The sequence below is a fragment of the Xyrauchen texanus genome, chromosome 43 (assembly GCF_025860055.1).
Source record: "Xyrauchen texanus isolate HMW12.3.18 chromosome 43, RBS_HiC_50CHRs, whole genome shotgun sequence".
In the NCBI taxonomy this organism is placed as follows: Eukaryota; Metazoa; Chordata; class Actinopteri; order Cypriniformes; family Catostomidae; genus Xyrauchen; species Xyrauchen texanus.
In genome coordinates this window covers 33221597-33226596 of record NC_068318.1, presented here as the reverse complement: position 1 = coordinate 33226596, position 5000 = coordinate 33221597, and the positions used below count along the sequence as shown (strand labels likewise).

The 5000-nt window shown below is 45.2% G+C and overlaps 1 protein-coding gene across 2 annotated transcripts in view; it reads right to left on the bottom strand.

The window, feature by feature from the left end:
• Positions 1–5000, bottom strand: part of LOC127635594 (G protein-activated inward rectifier potassium channel 2-like) — a 31317-nt gene that overhangs the window by 12412 nt on the left and 13905 nt on the right. The gene's annotated exons all lie outside the window — the stretch shown is intronic.

Sequence of the window (5000 nt, the reverse complement as noted above, 5' to 3'; positions counted from 1 at the left end):
AAGATTGTAGGGCTGAGGGCTGCGCGAAGATTGTAGGGCTGAGGGCTGCGCGAAGATTGTAGGGTCGAGGGCTGCGTGACGAGTGTAGGGTCGAGGGTTGCGTGACGATTGTAGGGTCGAGGGTTGCGTGACGAGGGTAGGGCGGAGGGTTGCGTGACGAGGGTAGGGCGGAGGGTTGCGTGACGAGTGTAGGGCCGAGGGTTGCGTGACGAGTGTAGGCTCGAGGGTTGCGTGACGATTGTAGGGCCGAGGGTTGCGTGACGAGTGTAGGGTCGAGGGTTGCGTGACGAGGGTAGGGCGGAGGGTTGCGTGACGAGTGTAGGGCCGAGGGTTGCGTGACGAGTGTAGGCTCGAGGGTTGCGTGACGATTGTAGGGCCGAGGGTTGCGTGACGAGTGTAGGGTCGAGGGTTGCGTGACGAGGGTAGGGCGGAGGGTTGCGTGACGAGTGTAGGGCCGAGGGTTGCGTGACGAGTGTAGGGCGGAGGGTTGCGTGACGAGGGTAGGGCGGAGGGTTGCGTGACGAGTGTAGGGCGGAGGGTTGCGTGACGAGTGTAGGGCCGAGGGTTGCGTGACGAGTGTAGGGCCGAGGGTTGCGTGACGAGTGTAGGGCCGAGGGTTGCGTGACGAGTGTAGGGTCGAGGGTTGCGTGACGAGTGTAGGGCCGAGGGTTGCGTGACGAGTGTAGGGTCGAGGGTTGCGTGACGAGGGTAGGGCGGAGGGTTGCGTGACGAGTGTAGGGCCGAGGGTTGCGTGACGAGTGTAGGGCCGAGGGTTGCGTGACGAGGGTAGGGCGGAGGGTTGCGTGACGAGTGTAGGGCCGAGGGTTGCGTGACGAGTGTAGGGCGGAGGGTTGCGTGACGAGTGTAGGCTCGAGGGTTGCGTGACGAGTGTAGGCTCGAGGGTTGCGTGACGAGGGTAGGGTGGAGGGTTGCGTGACGAGTGTAGGGTCGAGGGTTGCGTGACGAGTGTAGGGTGGAGGGTTGCGTGACGAGGGTAGGCTCGAGGGTTGCGTGACGAGTGTAGGCTCGAGGGTTGCGTGACGATTGTAGGGCCGAGGGTTGCGCGACGAGTGTAGGGTCGAGGGTTGTGCGACGATTGTAGGGTCGAGGGTTGTGTGACAACTTTAATACATCTTCCTGGTCGATGTATTAAAGCGGTTTTCCTTTTTAGCATCTTAGGGGCTGTTCACACGTCTGTCCGCGCTGTTGTCCTTCGTAAACAAGCTCTATATGGATCGGTTTATCCGCAGCGTCTCTCGCAGGAGCTCTGCTGGAAAAACTCCCATATTTTACACCTGGAATCTCCCGTGTTCATCACACAGCGCCGCTGTTAATCTAGCACATGTTTACATACAGTAAAATCACTTTTAGATAATTAGTAGAATGTAAAATCTGGAGCTCCGTTCTCAAGTTCATTTTGTCATATAGAAGTTCAGATTTGCCAATAAAGATGCAGGAATACATTCATTGATATTAACAACAATAAAATCAGTATAAAGTGAATTAATGCCTAATTTATTCAGATTATGTTAAAATATTCGGACTGCATGACGTCTTAACTGATATTTATCTTTCATTGGGCTTTTAATAATTGAATTCAATCTTACAGATGAACATATTTACAGAGGAAAACTCATTTCTTCATCCTTCATTCATGGACTTTAAATCTCTCCTTTAATTCTCCTCTGTTCCCGTAACTGTAAAATAATCCATATAGTTAAACCACTTTACAGATCCTGTACATTTCTGTTTAATTTACAGTAACAATAATTCATAAACATGCTTCTGAAAAATCTGTTGTTTACATTATGAGGTATTTGTTAATCACCTTGGCAACTACAGAAGGTCACATGATGACATGAAGTTCATCAGTTGTGTCTCTTCTAGAAGTATTGACTGATGAACAACATCACACACACACACACACACACACACACTGAACATCATCATGGTAACACATAGAGATTTAAATAATGCAGTAAACATGAACTAAACTACATCAAATATAACACAGAACACCCCAGTGTACATAACTGATATTAAACATAGAACAGAACTATTCCCATAAAATATAATGAAATGTGATGGGTCACGCAGGGAATTCTGGGAAAGCCCGATTACCGTTTTTTACTGTAATTTTAACAATAATTTACTGTAATTTACTTTTTACATTTAAATAATTACATTTTTACATAATTTTATTGTAAAAGCTACTGTATTGTCTTAAAATATATTAAAACATTTTACTGTATATTTTACAGTTAATATTTGTTAATCAATTAACATTTTATTTCTACTATTTTTACAGTATTTTACAGTGTAAACACGCCTCAGTTCTGACATACTGTCCCGAGGTTCAGTGATATTAGTAAGATCGTGATAATCAATAATATCCTAAAATGCAGAAACGATAAAAACAGCCTCCAGAAAAGCAACATTCCCCTAAAATTAAATATTTAATATAATTATAATAACAGTAACATTTACAATATCACACACAGTGATTCTACGGTAAACACAAAGTACATTTCTACAAGGGTGGCGATGTGTGGAGTGAAGTTTAATTGGGCAGCACCGTTTTATCACACTTTAAACTATTTGGGTTTTTTAGGGAAAATTCCCAGCGCTCCCGATGGGCAGTCCATCCCTGCATATCCCCAAACACACTTATTGATCTTCACAAAATAACCACTTTTATATTTGTATATTTTTTCCAATTTATAACGGCCAATTCCCAATACTTAGTAGGTCCTCGTGGTGGCGCGGTTACTCGCCTCAATCCGGGTGGCGGAGGACGAATCTCAGTTGCCTCCGCGTTTGAGACCATCAATCCACGTACAGTGAGGAAAATAAGTATTTGAACACCCTGCTATTTTGCAAGTTCTCCCACTTGGAAATCATGGAGGGGTCTGAAATTGTCATCGTAGGTGCATGTCCACTGTGAGAGACATAATCTAAAAAGAAAACTCCAAAAATCACAATGTATGATTTTTTAACTATTTATTTGTATGATACAGCTGCAAATAAGTATTTGAACACCTGTCTATCAGCTAGAATTCTGACCCTCAAAGACCTGTTAGTCTGCCTTTAAAATGTCCACCTCCACTCCATTTATTATCCTAAATTAAATTCACCTGTTTGAGGTCGTTAGCTGCATAAAGACACCTGTCCACCCCATACAATCAGTAAGAATCCAACTACTAACATGGCCAAGACCAAAGAGCTGTCCATAGACACTAGAGACAAAATTGTACACCTCCACAAGGCTGGAAAGGGCTACGGGGAAATTGCCAAGCAGCTTGGTGAAAAAAGGTCCACTGTTGGAGCAATCATTAGAAAATGGAAGAAGCTAAACATGACTGTCAATCTCCCTCGGACTGGGGCTCCATGCAAGATCTCACCTCGTGGGGTCTCAATGATCCTAAGAAAGATCCTGAGAAATCAGCCCAGAACTACACGGGAGGAGCTGGTCAATGAACTGAAAAGAGCTGGGACCACCGTTTCCAAGGTTACTGTTGGTAATACACTAAGACTTCATGGTTTGAAATCATGCATGGCACGGAAGGTTCCCCTGCTTAAACCAGCACATGTCAAGGCCCGTCTTAAGTTTGCCAATGACCATTTGGATGATCCAGAGGAGTCATGGGAGAAAGTCATGTGGTCAGATGAGACCAAAATAGAACTTTTGGTCATAATTCCACTAAGCATGTTTGGAGGAAGAAGAATGATGAGTACCATCCCAAGAACACCATCCCTACTGTGAAGTATGGGGGTGGTAGCATCATGCTTTGGGGGTGTTTTTCTGCACATGGGACAGGGCTGACTGCACTGTATTAAGGAGAGGATGACCGGGCCATGTATTATGAGATTTTGGGGAACAACCTCCTTCCCTCAGTTAGAGCATTGAAGATGGGTCGAGGCTGGGTCTTCCAACATGACAATGACCCGAAGCACACAGCCAGGATAACCAAGGAGTGGCTCTGTAAGAAGCATATCAAGGTTCTGGCGTGGCCTAGCCAGTCTCCAGACCTAAACCCAATAGAGAATCTTTGGAGGGAGCTCAAACTCCGTGTTTCTCAGCGACAGCCCAGAAACCTGACTGATCTAGAGAAGATCTGTGTGGAGGAGTGGGCCAAAATCCCTCCTGCAGTGTGTGCAAACCTGGTGAAAAACTACAGGAAACGTTTAATTGCAAACAAAGGCTACTGTACCAAATATTAACATTGATTTTCTCAGGTGTTCAAATACTTATTTTCCTCACTGTATCTTATCACGTGACTAGTTAAGCGTGTTACCGTGGAGACATAGCGCGTGTGGAGGCTTCACGCTATTCTCATCCACACTCAACTCACCACACGCCCCACCGAGAACCACATTATAGTGACCACGAGGAGGGTACCCCATGTGACTCTACCCTCCCTAGCAACCGGGCCAATTTCGTTACCCCATGTGACTCTACCCTCCCTAGCAACCGGGCCAATTTGGTTACCCCATGTGACTCTACCCTCCCTAGCAACCGGGCCAATTTGGTTGCTAAAGAGACCTGACTGGAGTCTCTCAGCACGCCCTGGATTCAAACTCACGACTCCAGGTGAGATATCATGACCCCTTCTGCAAATCTGTTTCATCTGTGCTCTGTAATTATACCGGGTGTTCAGTCTTATTGTTTCTTTGTATATCAGCAGTGAAACATTTCGACGCCACAAATCGTTCTTTATTATGTTTTCCACATTTGAGAATAAATATCAAGTTATCAGATCTATGAAAGAACAAATGAAAGTTTGAGACTTGTAAAGACAGAGAAATGTTCAAATGTTGTTCACATCATTAATTAAAGGAATAGTTCACCCAAAACTCAGGACCCCATTGACTTGCATTGTATGGACATATTCACATCAAATCACCAAATATCATTGTGCTCACGGAAGAAAGAAAGTCATACGATTGGAGATGGCACAGAGGAGAGCGAATGATCAGAGATAAACATTTTTGGGGGAACT